Raw genomic sequence first — 22,461 nt, forward strand, 5'->3', positions numbered from 1 at the left:
TTCCGTTACCTGGCGATCCAAATAGCCAGAGACTGGACACAGATCCACAAGTGGAACCTGACCAGCCTGGTGGAGGAAGTAAGAAAAGACCTTCAACGGTGGGGCTCACTCCCACTCTCCCTGGCGGGGAGAGTGCAGACGATCAAGATGAACGTACTGCCAAGGTTCCTCTTCCTGTTTAGATGCATCCCGATCTCCATCCCCAAGGCCTTTTTCCAAAACATAGACAGGCTAATCATGCCGTTTGTGTGTGGGGGGGGGGGGGGCTAGAACCCGAGAATTCCCAAACCGGCACTGCAAAGAAGGAAAGTCAGAGGGGGCCTGGCTCTACCGAACCTACAATACTACCACTGGGCAGCAACGGCTGAAAAGGTGAAGGGATGGGTACAAGAACCCGACACAGATTGGGTACAAATGGAGGAGGCATCCTGTAAAGGAACAACCCTGCGGGCCCTGGCCACAGCAGCACTCCCATCCTCCTCAACAAGGTACACAACGGGCCCTGTGGTAGCGGCCACGCTGAGAACGTGAACCCAGTTGAGACAGCACTTCGGGATAACCAAAATGTCCCTTATGGCCCCCATCTGCGGCAATCACAGATTCCCCCCAGCCATGCTAGATACCACCTTCAAAAGATGGCGGCGGGACGGGGGCACACTGACGGTCGGGGACTTCTACATAGGGCGCAGACTGGCGACACTGGACGAACTGGCGAGGAAGTGTAAATATGAAGAGGACAGGAATAGAGAAACCTCCAAATAAAGCACTTCCTCCGCAAAGAGACAGTAGGGTACCCCGGGGCCCTAGAAAGCACACTACGAGAGGACCTGATAGGCACAAGCAGCGAGAAGGGGGGGGCTATGTAGGAAAATATACGGACAGCTACTGGACAGAGCCCGAACACCACTGGACGGGACCAGACAAAAATGGGAGGACGAACTGGGGACAGAGGTGGGATGGGGACTCAGGAGCAAAGCACTGAGCAGGGTGAGCTCCACCTCCTCCTGCGTAAGGCTAAGCCTAATCCAGCTCAAAGTGGTGCACAGAGTGCACCTGACCAGAACCCGAATGAGCAGGGTCTTCCCGGAGGTGGAGGACAAATGTGAACGGTGCCAGAGGGCCCGACCAACCACACCCACATGTTTTGGGCTTATCACAAGCTTGCTGCGTCCTGGACAGCCTTCTCCGAAGCACTGTCCAAGGTTGTGGGGGTGAGGGTGAAGCTATGCCCAATAGTGGCAATCTTCGGGGTATCGGAGCAGTCAGAGCTACACATGGGGAAGGGGCCAACGCCCTTGCTATCACTTCCCTAATCGCACACCGGAGAAGATTACGTACGCCATCCGAGCGTCAGAGGAAGGCTTCCTGGATACTTGGGGGCAGTTCGTCGGCCTGTTCCAAAACCTGTTCAAGGCCAGCAATGAGGAGTAAGCCAGGGAAGGAAAAAAAAAGATGAAGAACCAAAGGACTGCGCAACCCGGGGCGGGGGCGGGGGGGGGGGGGGGGGGGGGGGGAGGAAAATGGGGAAACCTCAAGAGAAGAGGAAGGGTGCTGAAACTAATGGAGGGGGGTGGGGAGGAGGAAGGGGGGGGGGGGATATCATAGACCGATCCAGAGGGCAGCAAGATGTACATACAGTTAGTCAAATGAAGGACAAAACAAACCTCTCTGTAAAATAAAGCAAATTAGCGCGGGCAAGAAAAATGTAATGTATATAAGTAACAACTGTTTGTAAATATAAGAAAAGACAATAAAAAGATTTTTAAAAAAAAAGACATGTCTTAGAGAAAGGCTTCTTATAACAAGTATGTAATAATAATTTGGAGCAATGCCTTGGTTTCATGATGAATTCCCACCTTGAAGTCAGAAATTTAAGGGTTAAAACCCCGCTCCAGGAGAGCCTGAGTGAAAGTAAGAATATCAACTCTTTTATTTTTATAAATTTAGAGTACCCAATTAATTAAGGGGCAATTTAGTGTGGCCAATCCACCTACCCTGCACATCTTTGGGTTTTGGGGCAAAACCCACGCAAACACGGGGAGAATGTGCAAACTCCACACTCACAGTGACACATGAGCCGGGATCGAACCTGGGACCTCGGCGTATTGAGGCAGCAGAACTAACCACTGCACCACTGTGCTGCCCGAGAATATCAACTCTAGTATTGGGTTTATTTCTAAGTTCAGACAGAATATCTACTAACTCAGTGGGGATATTCCTACCTTGGTGTACAGCCCACATTCCAGACAGAACAGATAAGTGGAGACTGGAGCACAGGCTGTCTGGGGTGAGTATATGCAGTGTATGGGGCAGGTAACCACCCCTTGTAAAGCTTTGGTTGTGGCTTTCATTGGAAAAGTTACTCTAAAGTTAATAACTATGAGGAAAGCAGCATGGAGAACCACATCAACCACTCTTCCTTGATAAGTGGCTCAAGAATCTCATGTTTAAGGTTTGAGTTAATTTCTGCCCTCGGGCAGAATACAAGGCCTAGTCAAAATAACAGATTATTGCGCAGAGATTCAACCGTTCACTGTCCTAATATAAACGCTTGTGTTAATTGAAAATAGTCGGTAATAATATTTAGACAAACGTGTAAATTTTAAGGTGCGTAGTGAATATAATCCTCACTTACAGATCTGAGAATCATTTTCCAAACCGAGAATGAGATTTCCCATTAGTAATGCTTTCCTGAAACATTTTATATGACTGAGGTATGCAAACTGATTTAAAATATAATAATCTGGTTTCAATTACATCAAGAAGGACTAACATCTAGTTATGTTTTTTACTTCCTGAAGCATCCATTTTATTGTAAATAGCAGAGTTTGTTCTTAAAGGTGGATTGTATTGCTTTATCTGTGGATGGCTTTCTGAGTTTCAACCTTGCGCTTAGTTTGTTGGTCTGCTAATGAGTCTTCCTGTAAGATTTTGAACAGCAAATACTAACTACTTTGTGGTATAGTAAAAGCATAGATATATAAATTGACACTTTTAGAAATTGTCCCAGTCGAGTAAATTGAAAATGAAATAATTCATAAAAACAGCTGATAATTAAGACTAAATAATGTATTAGCGTATTTCTTAACACATTTTCCTGAATGTTTTCAGCGAAATGACTTAGGGTTGGAGCTTTTATTTTATAAAAGGTACTGTTCACAAAGTGGAGAAATTGACTGGTTCAATTAAGTCTACAGGCAGGATGCTATAGTTCAATGAGATATGTCACAAAATCAAATTGTTATTTCAAGTTGTATTACATTGTGAGAATAGCCTGAAATTGGAGGAAAAAGCCCAACCATTAAGTAACAAGTAGATGTACCACAATCCCATATTCTAAAGACGAAACTGGGGTGGTTGTATATAATAACTATTAGGATATGGTTCTGTCTGTGCATTATATAATTTATACTATACTTCATAAAGGCTAATTTTTCCACTGGCTAGTGTCCTCTTAGTAACTACGTACTAAGTATGCTTTATGCAGCTACAAATTGAAATTGCTTTTTGACCCAGAGATTAATTTTTCAGCATCCTGTGTTACACACCAAAGTGATTAATATAGTAGAGTGCTCTGAATGTTACATTCCCTGTGCACCTCGAAGAGTGTTTGTTCTATCACAGAACATCTGCAAGATATTTTATGTTGAAAATTATTCCAGTGCTGAATGCTATCAAGTCAAATTTTAAGCCAAATAATTTATGTTCAATGACATTCATTTTTAAAAAAAATGTGTTACTTATTGAATTAATTTACCAGTTCCCCAATTGGAGTCAAGCTGTCCACTTCAAATGTACTAGCTGGAAATTTACACTGAAATTTCTCCTGTGAAACTGCAATTATTTATTTTGCTTGTAGTGAATACATTGTACCATCCAAATACACGCTATCAAATTTTGATCCATGATTAATAAATTCCTTTTCATTTACTTATTGTTTCCAAGTCCCAGTTTCTCTCCCTTAAATAGTAATTATATCATAACTTTTTTAAACATACAATCTGCTTGTAAATAACATTTATGGCTAACAAAACTGTGGAGCATATGCATGTTTATGTATTCCTAAATAGGTGTCTATTTAATACTTAATTCTCTTTCATGTTCATTAGATCAGGATCAAAAGCATTTACTGTTCTAATTTATTAAGACACATAGAGATAACAAATTATTTTTGCAACAAAATGGATAGGTTATACAAAATGCAATAAAAAGTCTGGTTCTGATATCAAGGCTGAATATTGATGATCTCATACAAAGTCTAATGTTAACTAAAAATACCATTACTTTTTCCATTCTCCGAAAGAAAATCAATTCCATATATGGTAAAAGCCAGCTTCCAGTAACTGTGATTCAGAGTGCCTTAATCATGTTATTGGATGCATGCCAAAAGATCTGAGGAATTTGTGGTTTTTACTGGGATAAATTAGAATACCACGACTTGTAACGGGTATAACATGTTAAACTTAAAAAGCTCAGTCTAACTTTGTAAAGTTTCTCTGCAAGGGGTCAAAATGATACCTTTGCTTTAGGCATTTTTTCCTCCTTTAAGATATAGCTGTTTCCTGAGAGGTGGTAGGACTGGATTCATTGAAAAACTGCTCTGCATCCAGGCAGTTAAGCCAAAATGCATTTAGCACTTGGAACTGCAAAAAGAACAATACAAAAAAATGAAACTAAACTCCTTTGCCCATTCCAAGACTGCAGTAGCAATGTCCATGGATCTAATTCAGTCACAGTTGGAATGTTTGTTTCTGATAACTTGCATGGCAACATTTTCTTCCTATTTGATTAAGTGGAAATTAGCAATCACCAGAAGAACTTGTGAAACTGTATACTTCATGAGAACACACTTTTGTAAGGGAACAAGAAATCACTTGATCTCGAGCATATCATGTAAAACGGTTGGTAATGTCAGCCCATTTTACATCACTCCCAAATTTTAAAAATCAGGAACGATGTAAAACAGGCTACTGAACTTTCTAACACGTGATTAACAAAACTAATCTATCCCAGTAAGTCAACTCTGTAATAATGATTCATTCATAATAAGGTGTAACTAATAGAACGTTTAAATGATCTAAATGTTGAAAAGATTGTTAATAAAACTGTGGGATGTGGAAAATTAATAGAAAATCGCTAAGTTTAAGAAGGTCTGTTTTCCACCAGTCACTGGGCATGCTGTTTGGCAGAGGTTGAATGGTGCTCAATGAAACAAAGAAGCCAACAAACACAGTAATTTGGGTCAGAAAAAGTCATCAAAGTCCCAGTAACTGGGGGACCTTATGGAAGGTCCAGTCGGAATTTCTTTTAAGAAAGCAAGGTGGCACAGGACATAGCTGGAATAAAAATACTTTATTGATCTAGAGAGATGATGCAAGGGTGTAATAAGATAATCAAAGTTAAAGTATCAATGATGTGCAAATATATCATACATCCTATGATAGAAGGTAAGTAGGGATTTTAGGCCAGCAAACAGCAGTAGCTGCTGTACCCTCTATCCAGTAATGAATGCATTATCTCAGATGAAAGTTTAGCTGACTTACTTGGGAAGGAAAGTCTAGACAACATCCAAATTGTGGTGATTAGAGGAGTGCGAAGAACTACTGGCACGCACTATATTAATCATTCTATGCTTCTGAAGTTATACGTTATTTTAACCTTTAGGGTATGGAAGCATAGTGATTGCATTACTACACGAGTGATTGAGAGAGCTGGACTAATGATCCAGTGACATGAATTTAGATCCCAGTACAGCAACTGGGGAATTTAAATTTAATTAATTAAAAATAAATCTGGAAGAAAAAGCTGGTATCAATAATTGTGATCATGAAACTGGAGAATTGTTGCAAAAAAAAATCTGGTTCACTACTGTCCTGTAGGAAAAAAAATCTGTTATCCTTAAACAGACTCAGGGCAATGTAGTTGACTCTTAACTATCCTCAGAAATGGTCTAACAAGCACGCAATTGTGAAGGGATAGGCAATAAATGCTGGCTTTAGCTGCAACGCTGGAATCCTATGAATTAATAAAAAAAGATGGATTTGTCCTAGTTCTGACAAGGACACATCCATCTGGGTACTGTAAAATATATTCTTATTATTCCATCTCTCTTTACAAAGCAGATATAATCGAGTGGTCCATAATGCACACCCAGGGGCGAAATTCTTCGGAAACGGCGCGATGTCCACCGACTGGCGCCCAAAACGGCGCAAATCAGACAGGCATTGCGCCGCCCCAAAGGCGTGGAATGTTCCGCATCTTTGGGGGCCGAGCCCCAACCTTGAGGGACTAGGTCAGCGCCGGACGAATTTCCGCCCCGCCAGCTGGCGGAAAAGGCCTTTGGTGCCCCGCCAGCTGGCGCGGAAATGACATCTCCGGGCAGCGCATGCGCGGGAGCGTCAGCAGTGGAGGGAGTCTCTTCCGCCTCCGCCATGGTGGAGACCGTGGCGGAGGCGGAAGGGAAAGAGTGCCCCCACGGCACAGGCCCGCCAGTGGATCGGTGGGCCCCGATCGTGGGCCAGGCCACCGCGGGGGCACCCGCCGGGGCCAGATCGCCCCGCGCCCCCCCCAGGACCCCGGAGCCCGCCTGCGCCGCCTTGTCCCGCCGGTAAGGTAGGTGGTTTAATTTATGCCGGCGGGACAGGTATTTTAGCGGTGGGACTTCGGCCCATCCGGGCCGGAGAATCGAGCGGGGGGGGGGGGCCAGCCAACCGGAGCGGCGCGATTCCTGCCCCCGCCGAATATCCGGTGCCAGAGACTTCGGCAACCGGCGGGGGCGGGATTCCCACCTGCCCCCAGCGATTCTCCGACCCGGCCGGGGGGTCGGAGAATCTCGCCCCAACTGAAGACAATTAACCATCATCAACTCTTTCACGTATTAGTATGTTGAATGTATTATGGACAAAAAAGACAATTAAGTTAAAGAGGAAGCATAATCTGAAGTTACAAATTACTGTTGCCAATGGGTAAGCAGTGGTGGGAAATTGTGGAAGCTGTTTGGTACAGGGTGGAATTCAAGCATGCTGATTACCACTTCTGAGCTATACAGTGACATTTGTGCACCTGGTTTCACAAGGAGAGTGACACAGCATTACATGGTGGCAAGAAGTACTTACATGAAGAATTGAAAGGTGTTAGGATTCTAAGAATTAATAGTAGTGTGCATTTTGAGGAGATGTGAAGACTCACAGGAGATCGGGTTGGCACTCATATCACTGACATCATGTAAACCTCCAGCCGTCATCTAGAGCACTTCAGCAAAGAAAATATCTGGCACGAATGTAAATCAATTAGAATTAGACGTAGAAACAGATAATGGCTCTACTAATCCCATATACCCTACCACTTGACTATGGAATCATGATTGAGTTCTATTGAGTTGTAGTGCATGCTCGCACAAATAATATGAAGATCAATCAATACATAAGGGAAAACCTACCAGAAAAATATATTAAAGGTACCTTAAATAATTATGAAAAGCTTCATTTATACTACTACTGGGCGGCAAACAGAGCAATAATTGGGAAGTGGGTAGTGGGGGAGGGGTCGGTATGGGAGCGGGTGGAGGTGGCCTCATGTAGAGGCACAAGTTTAGGGGCACTGGTAACGGCACCTGTGCTGTTCTCGCCAGCTCGGTACTCCATTAGCCCGGTGGTGGTGGCGGCCTTGAGAGTGTGGGGACAGTGGCGGAAGCACATGGGAGTGGAGGGGGCATCGGTATGGACACCTATTTGTGGCAACCACCGGTTTGCACCGGCGGGGCTGGATGGAGAGTTTCGGAGGTGGCAATGAGCGGGGATCGAGCAGTTTGGGGACCTGTTTGTTGACGGCAGCTTTCTGTGCTTGGAGGATTTGGAGGAGGAGTTTGCGTTGCCTGGGGGGAATGGGTTCCGATACTTGCAGGTGAGGGACTTTGTGAGGAGGCAGGTCTCGACCTTTCCATACCTACCGCCCCAGGGGATACAGGATAAGGTAGTGTCGAAAACGGGAGTGGGGGAGGGGAAGGTCTTGGAAATTTAAAAAGAATTAATTGAATGGGAGGGAACCCCGATAGGGGAGGTTGGACTGGGGTAGGCACAGTAAGAAGTTTTACAACACCAGGTTAAATGCAACAGGTTTGTTTTGAATCACTAGCTTTTGGAGCGCAGCTCCTTTATCAGGTGAGTCACCTGAAGAAGTAGCTGCACTCCAAAAGCTAGTGATTCAAAACAAACCTGCTGGACTTTAAACTGGTGTTGTAAACTTCTTTCTATGATATTTTTAAATATTCCCTTCCATAACCCAATGGAATATTTCATAGTTTATTATTTATTGTTCTTTTTCCTTTTGTAAAGCTCGTGGCTTATATTTGTCTACTCACTTTTATCCAAGTAAAAAGAAGAATAAATATTCAGAAAATATTTCAATTAAGCAAAGCTTTAAGGAAATCTTACAGGAAAACCATTGACATTTGCTAATCAGAATGCACTGAGTTTCCACTTGGTTCCTTGGACAGGTGTGGGGCTGAGGATGTACCTGGGAGAGGGGGTATAAATCCCATCAAGGGCTTTGGATGGTTGGGTATACTGCAGGGAAGTGGTCAGTCAGGTTGTGGGGGGAATCCTGTAGGGGTGATCCCGTAGGGTGTTGGTGGTGAGGGGGACGTCCCGTGATGGGTTGGTCTGAGTCTTCATAATAGTTACCCAAAAGTTACAAGAGGTTTTAATTCTTCTAACTTTTTCTGAGTAACCCTATCAGAACCACGATTTAAATAACAATTTCAGACGGATCCCAGCAAAGGGCAGTTGTCCAGAGGAAGTTTGGGCTGCTGGGCAATTGCCATGCAAAGCCTTGTGGTGTTCTGAGAGGGATTCCCCAATGCATCTTTTGGTACCCCCCTAAATCCAATGCTGGGGAGCTGTATGTTAAGACCCATATATAACCCAGCATGAAGCCAGGAAATTATTTTCACAGAGAGATTATAGAAGAGAAATGGAAGTGATCATTAATAAGAAATAATGACGCTTTGTTTCAGAAGATATTATTGCAATGTTTTAACTTAGCAACAGAAAGAGGTGATAGTATCCCAGAATTTGAGCGAAGATTTGTATCACAGCCAATAGTTCTCTGTCTTAGGTTTAACATTAAAGTTTTTTTTTTATAGCCACAGATAAACTCTATGGCCAATTATAAGGGGAAATTAAATGAAAAAGTGCCACAAGCCAGATGGTTTTAATCTTTTTAAGCTAAATTACTTTGATGAACTTGAATGTCAACTGTCTGGAATGTAGCTGTTCATTCTCGGCTAAGTTGGAAAACAGAACAGTATGTTTTTCCGTTGAACATGGTTTAAGATCATGCAATTCTCTCTGTCATCTGTAAAGATGTTTAACTTAGATTTGAAAAATTATGTTTAGAAAGGCTGTTGCAAAATCACAGACATACTCCTGAGCATTGTTATTCACAAGTAAAACCCGCAGACAGTAATGTTAATTTGCATGTGTGGGAATGTTTTTCATAAAAACAAAGCTTCCCAGAACAAAATTCTAAAGTGACATATGCCTCAGTCGATCAGTGTGCTGCAAGAAAAAATTCAAAATAACAATGTGTCTTACAGTTCCATCGGGAATCTCTTTTTAAAAAAATGATCCAGCAAATACTGTTGTAAATTGCTAATATTCTCCACACTAGTTGATTTGTTGCTAAAGTCCAACAATTGTAATCTTGAACAGTGTATCAGTTTCAGGCTAGTAATTTCAGCTATGGATAGTTATTTGAACTCAAAGTCTGATCCGTAACATAAGACAGGATCTACATAAAGTAATTGGATTTGCAGCTGGAAAATAGTTGACCAGTGATAAAAGTGACAAATGTAGGGCGGCATTCCTTTGCAGTACATTTACCAGAATAAGAAATTAATGTTTTTTCACGGAACTGTTCAAATTAATGAACATTGCATTTCATCCAGTTCATACAATATAAAATATATTGTAGAATGATTTATAAAATCTTTTACTTCTTTGAGGAAATCTCAGATGTCACTAAAAGGAATGCAGTGAATGTTGAATATATAGATTTCAGAAAGTTTTTGGTACGGTTCATATATTAAATTTGCCACAAAAATCGAAGCACGTGGTGCTAAAACGAATGTAGCTCCATTTCTCCAGACAGAAACCTAAAATAAGTGGATTTTTTTGGTTAGTCTGATGTAGGTCGTGTTGTGACTGGTACTTCTTTTCTTTTCCATTTATATAAATGATTTGGATGTATGCATAAGAGAAATGATATTGAAGTTTGTGTGAAGATGCTTAACTGAAGGAGCATGACAAACTGTAAAATTGAAAGCATTGGATTTATATAATACCTTTTATGACCACATGTTGTTCCAAAACACTTTGGAGCCAGTTCAGTATTCCTGAAGTGTATTCACTGTTGCAAAGTAGAAAACACAGCAGACAATTTGTGCAAAACACGCTCCCACAAAGAATAATGTGATAATAACCAGATTATCTGCTTTTTGATCAATATTGGCCAAGACATCAGAGCTAACTCCCTGCTCTTCTTTGAAACTGTGCTATGGAATCACTTACGTCCACCCCAGAGTGCAGATGGGACGTTTTTTTTAAACATCTCATCCAAAAGATAGCACCCCCAACAACTAATTAAATTATTAGCCTTGATTTTTGTGCTCACAACCTGGAATGAGACTTGAACCCGCAACCAGCTGACTCAGAGGCAAGATTGATCCAAAAGGTGATGTGGTAGACTGAGGAGATTGGAGACAGACATAAGCAGGTTAACATGATGGGCAAAGAGGTGGCAGATGCAGTCCCATGCAGATAATTGTGAAGCAGTACAGTGAAAGGAAATGTATCCCAAATAAGATCATTTTGAATAGAGTAGCGGGACCTAGGGGTGCAAACACATAAAAGCCAGAAATGCAGGCAGTAAAAAATGGCATAAAATGGCAAGGTTTCTTTAGGGTTTATATATGTAGGGTCACCAAATAAAAAGACCCGGATGTAATACAGAATTTGTACGCTTAGGAGAGTTATAGATAATTCTGGGCACCCCATCAGAAGAAAAATATTGCAAACATGGAAAGATTATGGGGAATGACTGGAATGATAATATGGATAAAATGATGCTGTTTTCATGAAATACTGGAATGACAGACTTTTTAAAATATCTTAATGGCGTCTTCAATATTTGAGGTTTTTACGATTCTGAAAGGTTTTGTGAAGGTAAATGGTGAAAGGTTGTTTCTATTGGTTGAAGCATCAGAAATAAGAGGGCTTAATAAAAGTTTGCATTCTAAGAAAATGAAAAGGAAAGTTAAACCTTTTTTCATTCAAAATGCTATTGGAAAATTGAATATCTTCCCACCAACGGTTTTTGAAATCATGAATATAATACAATTTAAAAGGGAACTGGATAAGCTTTTGAAAAGGAAATGTATATGTATATATATGGGAATGTGTGGGAATATGAGTACAGTAGATGGTTCCAACAGAAGAGCTTTCTCAGGAACAGCAATTTGTTTAAGCTCCTGTTTTGCAGTTTCCAATTTTCTGCACATTGCATCTAGTATGCACAACAGATATTTTAAGATTTTTAACATGCATTTTGCATGCACCAACATCAGAGCAGAAAGATAATTAACTCACATATGTTACTTGAATGGATAGAGAGAGATAGAGTTGGAACATTTTGTTCAAAGCATTTTGCTAAGCGTGTTTAAAGCGCACAATTTCTGCCCACCAAAACTCAGTTGGAAGAATAATTCCATAAAATAAGACCTGAAAGAAAATAAGTGGTCTTCTAATAATGTATAGAAATTCGAAGTATATAAAGGTACAACATTCTTTCATTGTTTAAATTTACAAACTAATGCATGTCTGACATTTTTGCCTTAAAAAAATAAACCAATGATATCATACACGACTTACCAAAACTGATCTGATTAATTTTCATAGAACTAACCACAAATAGCTGTAATTACACTCTGAGGGTGAATCAACAAACCATGTCTGAGACTCAGACTGCCTGAAAAGTCACCTTAACCCTTTGGTGCATACATCTAGAGTAATTAGAAAACAGCCTAACCGCTGTTAGAGCCTTTTCCCCAAATGTATCCCAAAATATTTTGAAGGGCTGGATTTAATGGAGCTCCTTGTAACGGGAAACATCACGGCCGGGTCCACTTAATCGTGGGAGAGGCCCGCATCAGTCTCACGGTGGAAGCATAATCTTCCCCGATTAAGTTAGCGAGTGGAAGGAGATGACACAGGATTCCCAGCTGCCAGTTGTAGGATGTCAACTAAGGTCAGTAATGAGCCAATTGACACCCATTATCCCTGAAGCCCCCTCAATTTAATGGTGGTTCAGGGATTAAATGGGGGCCACATGGCTTTTCCGTGTCCCCAGAAGGCTGCCCAGCAAACCCTGCTGGGGTGGGGGGGACACCTCTTACTATTAGGCACTCTGTGCCTGATCAATTGACTGGCAGCTCTTGGCAAGGAGGACCTCTGCCACCACAGGGCCCTCAATCATAAGGAAGGTTCAATGGCTGCCATTTAAGTGCATGAAAGCCAGTTGATTCTGTGGCCCCCCATCCCTTCAGAACTGATGGGAATTCACCCTTTGATCGGAAATCCTGAATAGTTTCTTGTAGACTTGATTTTTAATAGAGACTATTTTAATTTCCTCCATATGATGTAAATGAAGTAACAGGTTACACTCCAGCCGCTGCCTTTTGGAGAGAATCTGCAGTTTGAAGGTCAAAATAGGTGCGTGTTTTAAGGCAGGAAGTCACTTGTAACATGCAAGTTTGAATCCTAGGATGTACCTCAAACCAAGTTGTTGCAATTTTTGAGGCACTATCAGTTGTGTGGTCCACCCATATGTATCAATGGGAAAACAGTCCTTCAAAGATCTGCTGGAGAACGCACATGAAACAGGCAGGTGCTGTTAGCCCCTTAAACACACCCACCCCAGGTTCGCCTCCACCCACAAGCTCCAATTGTTGACTAACTCAGCATGTTCTCCCAGGGCATGTTAATGAGTCCCAAAATGGCTTGGGCTGCAAAGCAGCGTGAACAGGCAAGCAGAGGGTACATTCCATTCGCTGCTTGCCCATGCTCTGCTTCTAGTTTAAATCAGCCTTAATGAAGAAAATCCTTGATCATTAGAAATATCACACTGGAAGTGTCAATCTGAAAGTATCATTGCTAAAGTAAGCTTGAACACAAATTTCTGAAAACACTGTGTGCCAGTAAGGTGCAGACAACTAAAGATTTCAGGTATACTTCTTCACCTGATGAAGAGCTGCATCTGAAATGTTAATTTGTCTGTTCTCCACATATGTTGACTGGCTTTGTAAGTGCTTCCAGTACGTAGAGATTTGTGCTTTTTATTTGAATTTTTGAATGGATTCAACAGAAATGCTTTGTATCGATGACTTTGTGCCACACTCTGACTATAGGAAGAACCGGGTTATTAATGCTTGTGAGCATATTGGCTCCATTTTCATGATCATTAGGAGACAACAAAATAGTACTTTATGAACTAGATTAAAAATTAAGTTTCAAAAGTGAGTTTCATACCATTTGCCCAAGTGTAACCTGAGTGAAATTTCTTCTGGTTTACAAAGCATGGGTTCCATGAAGAGAAGCTGAAACTGCTCCACTGCAGTAAAAACTCTATTATATAATTGGCCTACATCCATTTCTTGCCTCAAATTTCCAGAGGAACTGATCTTAAATGTTAAACTAGACTGGAGGGGGAGCTAAAAGATTTACTTTTTAATTTGTTTTCAAATTCAAGCTGTAGACATGCTTTATATAATTTTGTTACAGAGAATACACAGTTACTGTAATGGAGATTTTCCTAAACCAATGTACACTAAGCACTGATTGCTGTTCCTTTAAAACAAAAGCATTAAGACCAAAGGATGCGATTTCCCTTTGAGGAAGCCCCATGCTACAGAACATGTTGTAACATTTTATGTGAAGGAATTTTATTACAGTTTAAGGTTAATTGTCCCTTTGCATGCAACTTTGCAGTAAAGAACAAAAAGGAAGTCTGCATGGCGAGAACTTAATAGAGTACAGAGTTCCTGACTGGAACTGCATTTCCAAATTAGGTGGAATAAAATTGTGCTTGGACAATGTCAATAGGTTAAGGTTAGCCAGTAACGAGTACGGGTTACAGCTGATTTAGTGATTTATGTTATGAAATACTCATGTTCCAGACCAGATGCATATACCCTTACAATAAAAAAAAATCTTAATATTAACCATGAAATATTCTCAAGTGTTCAACAACTTGAAATGCAGATCTCTAGTTACAGATTTTCTTTCAGTTTTTTTCACCAATGTTGAACTTGCGTCAAAAGTTGTGTTTTTTTTTCATCACAGATGTTAAGAATGTAATTACAGGAGAGATTTAATTATTCACAGCAATAAACTTGTTCTTTAGCGTTGTAGAGGGTGTGCAACTTCAGGGTATTTATGGCATTTGATGTTTTTAGGCTAAAGTAAAAGATTAGGATATAATTCTGACAGTCCCTTGTACAGATCATATATTAGATTTGTCCAGGTGATGTATGTTGACACATAGTGTATTTAAGAAAAGAATTTAAATATCAGAAAACTAAAGAAATAAACCAACACCTGAGATAAATAAGTGACCCTAATAATTTAATCTGTAATAAAGCCCGTTGTGATAATAAATTAGGATGAATAAGGTTTATTTTAATACCAATATATTTTTAAATATCAAAAGAAATTTGCACAAGAGAACACAATTTAAAACCTTTGATAAAATAAATGTGTTCTATACTTTGCTACTATTGATATGATGAATCAATACAAGATGGATTTCACCAATAACCATTTAGTTGGTTATTCTTTGTTTTAAATTTGAAGTTAAAATATGCTGAAGAGGGTAAAAAAATATTGCTTATCATAATGAAAATAGTTCAGGCTTGTTGCTTTTACTTGGTGCTAGTAAAGGATGATTCTTGGTCACCAAATTCCTTCTTTTGGATTGCCCAGAATATTATATATAATTATGAATGTATTTTGGCGTCGCTTCTAAAGGCACTTCTTTTCAGTAAGATAGATTACTGCTGGTTCTCCTGTATTCATTAGTAACAATTTACATTCTTAGATAAGGTCAATTGAAGATTGTCAGATGCAATGTGAGATCGATAAGACTTTCAATAGAAACCCTCACACATTACAGATGTGCTCTTCCCTCTGCTAGCTGCCTGTCCATTGTCATTCCTACCTTCTTCCTTCTTCCCCATCAATCCCACTGCCACTAAAGACCAGAACAGAAAAATCTATTTATTTTTGTATGTGTAATTATTCCTCGTTAAAATAAAATAGTCCCGGGACTCCCGGTAACGGCGGGCGGGAGGCAGCTGCACAATGGAGGGCTCCCGTTCGGGAATGGCATTTTCGGGGCTTTAAGCCCGGTCCCAGGGTCCTCGGAGGCGGCAAAAGCAGGGAGAAGGCACAGAGGAGGCACAGTGAAGGTACAGTAAAGGAAAATATCGAGGGTGAGCAAACAAAAGGCTGTAAAAAAAACAGCTGAAGGTCTGTCGGGGAGTGGAAAGGTCACCGTGGGGTCACCTAGGAAAATGGAGACTGGAGCACCAGGGGAGGCCGCATTGCTTACGGCTGAAGAAATAACTAAGGTGACGGCTGCGGAATTCGAAAGGCTGAGTATTTTGCCGCGATGCTGGCGAAACTATTGGGGAAGGGGGAGGATCCCTCCCGATATGAACTGGATCGGGCTCATCGGTCGTGGAGGCCTATACCAAAGGCGAGTGAGCCGCCAAGGGTAGTGACTCTGTGCTTCCGTTGGTACAGTGTGAAGGAGAAGGTCCTGTGCTGGGCCAAGCAGAAGCGGGTGGTGCAGTGGGCTGGAGCTGGTAGACGTGTATACCAGGACTTTACGATGGAGCTGGCGCGGAGGTGGGCTGCCTTCAACCGGGTGAAGAGGGCACTGTACATTAGCAAGGTGCAGTGCGGCATTGTATATCCAGCGAAGCTGAGGGTGACTTACAAGCTCAAGGACTTTTATTTTGGAACGGCGGAAGCAGCGGAGGTGTTTGGGAAGGCAGAAGGACTGTGGCAGGACTGAGAAATTGAGAAATGGCTACGTGCCGATGTAACCGCATGACTGTATTTTCTTCTTTTTTATTTCACTGTGTGTGGGTTTATGGGCTGAAGGAGCCAATGATGTATGTATCTGGACAAGGGAAGTAATGGGACTTTCACTCGAAATGAGGGCTCTTTGGGGTATAGGTGGATATGCGGGGTTTGTGTGCTAAAAGGGGATTTCTGGGCTTTCCCAGGGCCGGGCAAGGGGGAAAGGGACCCGGGCGGGGGCCTCCACGCTGGCCGGTGTAAGTTGGCCAGTGAACAGGAGTGAGATGGGGGGAGGGGCTGTGGCCAACGGAGCCTGGCAAAACAGGGTCCAGGTGGTCTAGCCGGGGTGGAAAGTTGGGGAGAGGGAACCGAGGTTGGGAGCAGGAGTTTTACAAGAGGCAGTGGATGGGAGGAGTTGGAGGGGGGGGGGGGGGGGGTGGGGGGGGTGGGGGGCGGTGTTTACAACTCTTGGGTATCATGTACGGTACTCTTTCAGAGTGGTGGTGTTGAGTGTGGGGGGGGGGGGGGGGGGGGGAGTGGACTCCATAGGTTAATGGTGACCATGAGCGGTCCTGGACTCCTTTTTCTTTTTCTCCTTTGTTTTTTGTTTCCACCGTGGGAGGGTTTGTTTTATTGGATGCATATATTGACGGTGGGCCGTTGTTTGGGGTGGTGGGAGGATGGGATCATTGTTATTGTTAAGGGGATTGATTTTGTATTTGTTACCATTTGCTGTCTGTGGGTGGGGTGTAAATTTTGAAGGAAAATGTGAAAATGGAGAATAAAAACATTTAAAAAAAAATAAAATAAAATAAAATAGTCCCAAATCCCCAAAACAGATCACATTTAACCTAATTTAGACGATTAGCTTAAAAATTTAATGGCGATACTAAAAGAGAAACTTAGATAATATTTGTTATTAAACATTCCGCATGTTATATTTCTAATTAAAGCTGTTTGTCAGACTATAAAATGTTGTCTATCGAGATGAGAATACTGCTCATTTTCAATGTAAAATAAACCATTTTTCTACCAAAATATTACTTTAAAGGGTGTTTGGGCTAACGTTCTCCACTATTATCTTTGATTTTGATGATAAGGAAAAATAAATTCTTTGTTGAAATGTATGCAGAAAATGGCAACAACTTGGATTAGCAATTATTCATTATTCATTACAATTGACTGAGAAACACAAATAGACCTGTACTCAAACACATTATCGAACCTACAGATTCAAATGAAGCAAAACTACTGCTTAAATCTGGCCATTGCCTTTTAAGGTATAACTTGTCATCTGATCTGCTGTATTCATCTAGTCAGGAATGAGCTTAAACCTGGAGGAGGCCACTCCAGTCCCCAAGCACATTTCCTGCTTTCACAATGCAGTGTTCTCTGGAATTTAGCTCATTTTCCACTAAAGTTACAAGTTGAGGATGAAATAAATCCGCAGTTTTCTAAAGCTATTTTAAATGCATCTCTTTTCGGTAGAAACATAAATATATATATAGTTTGGAGTAGAGTGTTAAAAATCTAAAGCATGTAGCATTGCACGCGAAATCGTTCATAAACACCATCTGGCTCGAAGGACTGAATAAAATGTTTCCTGATGGAAAAGTATCAGGAGGTAAAGATCAGGGGCCCCATTGTTTAAAGTCCTTTGACTATTACTTACAAAATTGTAATTCTTTTTACTGATGCAGATTAGCAACGTAATAAAATGTTTTGGTATTGGGGCTACCTATATACACAGGGTGGAAGTGTGCTCATATCTTCAGCTGTCATAACATGACCAAATAGCTTGTTAATGGCGTGTGTGGCATTCCATCCTGGCACCACTGTCAAAAATGGTGCCTTCAAGATTGTGGTAAAAGTTGTTTTAATTTGCTTATTTAAAATGTGCTGGTGCAGAACCATTTGGGCAACAAACTGCACAAAATGCGGGTTTTCATTGAATAAAGCCAACACTTTAGCCATCTCCAAGCTGTTTATGTAGGTTTAGTAAAGCTGATGAAAATAATCTAAGTAAAAGTCAGTGCTTATAATGAATGATATATAGAAGCTAAATAAGCTTAGCACAATGAAAAGCACATGCTTTGTTTTGAAACCTCCATAATTCGGTTTGAATTTATAAAGTTGAATTTAGCTTTCCCAATGATTCTGCAATCTATCTGGTGAGTACTAGAGCCTTGCAGATCAGGCCAAATCGCATTTTCATCCCCTCCCTGCATTGAGTTAGCTGTAGAAACACTAGGATTGGCCCCATGCCCCCATGGAGTTGAATCCTTTGGGGAAGGAGCAAAGGTGAAACAGTTGGCATGAAAAATAAAAGTTGAAATTAATTAGGTTTGATTCAGCCAAAATGTGCCTGTCAAGATTTGCAAATAGATATTATTGCAATGGCCGTTAGGGGCACTTCAGTAAAGTAAATGCATTGATATCAAAGTCAAATCAATTGCACCCTGCAGTGGTATAATATTATTGGTGGAATCTTATTTTACTTAGCCTTTGAAGTGCAAAGCACAATTAAAGCAGATGCGGTTCATTTGTTCCTTCCAAGAGTTACAAGGACACAATTTAAAATCATTATTGACACCAGACCTGGAGCAACATCTACATATGATCACAGGTTCACCAGTTAGAATGAAATTGGAAAGTAAAAGATTTTACAGTACAACATAACAAAGAATAATCTTTCTTTTTTTTCTCCACTATTCTTAATGTGCCAGTCTTCCGGTCAGGATGCACCTCTGAGATGAAAGGACAAGTGAACAAGATGTGGATGTGTATATCAATGGTTTTCCATCTTGAACAGCAGGGTGAGCGGTTCCAATTTGTTCTTCCCACAAGATCAAATTTCTGCCGTTATGCTAAGTTCCACCTCATGTTCCCTTGGTAGGTGAATGAAACTAGTCACAGGTGTAAGACTGAAGCCAGATGATATAAGTGATATATGTGCCTTCGCTTCTGGCTGGGAAGAATCATGGTCTCAGAATAAGGGTGCAGGCATTCCGGACTGTGATGAGAAATCTTTCCACTGAAAGAGTTGCTGGTCTTTGGAATTCTCCACCCCAGAGAGCTGCGGATGCTAAGTCGTTGAGTATATCCAAGACAGAAATTGACAAGAGTTTTGAATACTAAGGGTATTAAAGGATATGGGAATAGTGCAATAAGGCGTTATTGAGGTAGAAGGTCAGCCATGACCACATTGAACGGCATAACAGGCTCTAAGGGCCGAATGACCTACACTTGGTCCTATTTCTTATGTTCTTAGTCTCATGCTGCTTGACTATCCTTCTTTACCTTTCGGTATTTGTTTTGCATCCCACTGTACTGATTTATTTAAAAATTAAAATATTTTTGTCATTGCCACCCAGCAGCAACTCTGAGAAGTACTAAGTCAGCAATGCCAAATACCCAAAGGTCCACCTTAACGATGCACACTTAAATTGCAAGTCAGATCTTGACCTTCACAATCTTGATAATGTTTCCATTATTCATTTGTCCTATCATAGCATCTTTGAGGCAAGAATGGGAAATCAGAGGCAGCAGAAGAATGAACGACTTAATTACTAAAATGATTAGGAAACAAGTACCTATTTTTGAAGTTTTACTACTTAACTTGAGCGATAAATTTACGCAATAGTGTAATAATGAGAATTCCTCAGATTAAAACTAATTTGTGGTCAAATGCAAACATCTTTTTGATCTGGAAACACATATTAAGTATATGCTAGAACCTAGTCCTCTTTGAGACAGTGATTTGCAGAGATTTAATTAACATTAAAGTATCCACAAGTACAAATGCATGTAGCAATTTTGTGTAATTGGAAAAGACATTTAAAAGCAGTTCTTAACTCAGTTGCTGTATTGTTTTCTCTATTCTGGTAACATCTTATGATATGTAACCATTGGCAATAAATACCCAAATAATAAATATGCATAAATTTAACAGATCAACAAATTTTCTGACACTATCACATATAATAATTTTTAAAGAATAAATAAGCAAGTCTACATATTTTTTGCCAAAAGGAGAAAAAAAAATGTGCCTTGGCCGGAAGTCAAAATTATTTATGCAGACAGCTGGAACCATCTGGAATTAGTATTCTGTTCCAGAGACAACCGCTGCTGCATATTATTCTGTGTTAACATAACATTTTGCATATACCCTGGAGTCTAAGCATACAGCCTATTTAAACTAAGAACTTACTTATCGAAATCTTGAAGGCACTTTTCGCATCGTTAATCTATTCATTAATTTAAAACTCTACATCGGTTTGAATCTAACCGAGGATAATATAAAGCTGTGCATGAACTTGTACAATAGTCTGCCTAGTTTATTCTGAAAATCACTTTCACATTTTGCAAATGGTGCACGAAACAGATGGAAGTCATCAGAGAATATATTTGAAGCTATTAAATACGAAAGCAAAGGAAAATTTGACTCCACTTTGGTGAGAAACCAAAGCTACAATACAAGCTTAGAATGTCTGAAAAAGGCTAAATTGTTCGTCGCCACAGGCGTATTGTAAGATGGCATCATTCTGCAGGAGCAATAAAAAAACTGTTTCCTTACTGTCACTATTTAAAACACGGTTTAAAATTCTTCACACAATTTAATATAAGTTCTATCATTTAAAGTTTAGAATTAAGTGTAAACAATGTTCAGATTTGTTTCGGCATTATACCTTTCAGTTCTATAGATACGGGGATTAACAGTACATACCTCTATTGTCACTGCTTGGATGTTGAGTCACACCTGTTGGAAATGGACAGAGCCTCAATTTTTTCTTCCTGACTATAAATACTGTTGCTGAGGATCAGAGCTACAACTCAGGAATTTTATAAATTGTGGGCCTTTTGAATACTTTTCTGTGCTGCTTCCTTTGGAAAACCCTTTTCTTTTACCTTATATGAACTGAAAAAGAGGCAATGCTGCTGCATGCCACAACTGACAGACCCCTGAATGAATCCTATTGGCCACATTAAGTCATATGAACCCTGCTGTGACCTGTGGCAGTTGAGCACAGAACTTGCTTTACCCACTAAGGAAGCCGTATTTGGCAATTTTCATATTTCTTCTAAATTTGGAGTTTTTCAACGATATTGTAGGCTTGGCTTGAAACTCCCCTCATCCATGTGGAAATCATTAAAATTGAGAGGCTCAGTGACCAGTGCCAGCTTTGTGCCTGGGAACGTGAGTGAACTGCCTCTGAGGTTGTTTATAGCAACTAACTTCCTCCTTCTCCCTATGGACAATCTCTGGATCTGGAGATTATAGCCACAAAAAGAGAAAACAAACTAACAAGCTTTAAATTACCCAAGTGCGTGGAATTTCTATCTCCGTCGGAGTCTTACACAGCGTAAATAATTCCTCATTCTGTGTGTTGAATTTCCTTAGCAGAACACAAGGAACTGATCGCAGTTTTTGAAACTGACATCATAAAGAAACAAAATGAAATTAAGCCAGAAACTCCCGAGTTCTGTTACATGTGTCAGTTGATACAGGAATGCTGCTTAAGGATCCAAAGAATAATGCATATTATATATAAAAGAGAAAAAAAACGTTGATGGGATCAGCATTCAAGCAACACTTTAAATGGCAATGTTATTGTAATTTGTCTATCTTCTGCCTGAGAAAATAGCTGAGAAATGAGTAATTCTGGCTTGATTTGTGCCTTTGCATTTGTAAATTATGAATCTGCAGTCCTAGTTGCACAATAAATTTTACACAGAATTTAGATCTGGAAATATGTTGAACTATTTAATTCTTATTGCCTTCTTCATATATTAATATTGGCTTTTGATTGGTAAGAGTTGAGTCTTTTATAAACCTGAAATTAACTAAAGCATGCTGCAGACAAAAATTGTATGATTAATGATATTCATATATATATATATATAAAATAAATCCATATAAAATATCTCATTGTGACCCACCAAAGATATAATAAAACATGTTTTTGAGCAATGTGGATCTAATATTAATCAAATAAACAGCACGGTAGCATTGTGGATAGCACAATTGCTTCACAGCTCCAGGGTCCCAGGTTCGATTCTGGCTTGGGTCACTGTCTGTGCGGAGTCTGCACATCCTCCCCGTGTGTGCGTGGGTTTCCTCCGGGTGCTCCGGTTTCCTCCCACAGTCCAAAGATGTGCAGGTTAGGTGGATTGGCCATGATAACTTGCCCTTAGTGTCCAAAATTGCCCTTAGTGTTGGGTGGGGTTGCTGGGTATGGGGATAGGGTGGAGGTGTTAACCTTGGGTAGGTGCTCTTTCCAAGAGCTGGAGCAGACTCGATGGGCCGAATGGTCTCCTTATG

The 22,461-nt window shown here is 40.6% G+C and overlaps 1 protein-coding gene across 10 annotated transcripts in view; it reads right to left on the reverse strand.

The window, feature by feature from the left end:
- The window catches only part of LOC140426898 (uncharacterized), a 139,288-nt gene extending 118,087 nt beyond the window's left edge, over positions 1-21,201 (reverse strand). For 3 of the 10 annotated variants that reach the window (XR_011948336.1, XM_072512154.1, XM_072512150.1), the window contains exon 1: positions 20,866-21,201. The gene's annotated coding sequence lies outside the window, so the exon portion shown is untranslated. Of the gene's footprint in view, positions 1-4,518; positions 4,644-7,115; positions 7,270-20,865 lie in introns of all 10 variants that reach the window. The other 7 variants (XR_011948332.1, XR_011948331.1, XM_072512153.1 and 4 more) reach the window with 6 other exon arrangements.
- Between the last annotated feature and the right edge of the window lie 1,260 nt (positions 21,202-22,461).

Source organism: Scyliorhinus torazame, chromosome 7 (assembly GCF_047496885.1).
Source record: "Scyliorhinus torazame isolate Kashiwa2021f chromosome 7, sScyTor2.1, whole genome shotgun sequence".
Taxonomy (NCBI): domain Eukaryota; kingdom Metazoa; phylum Chordata; class Chondrichthyes; order Carcharhiniformes; family Scyliorhinidae; genus Scyliorhinus; species Scyliorhinus torazame.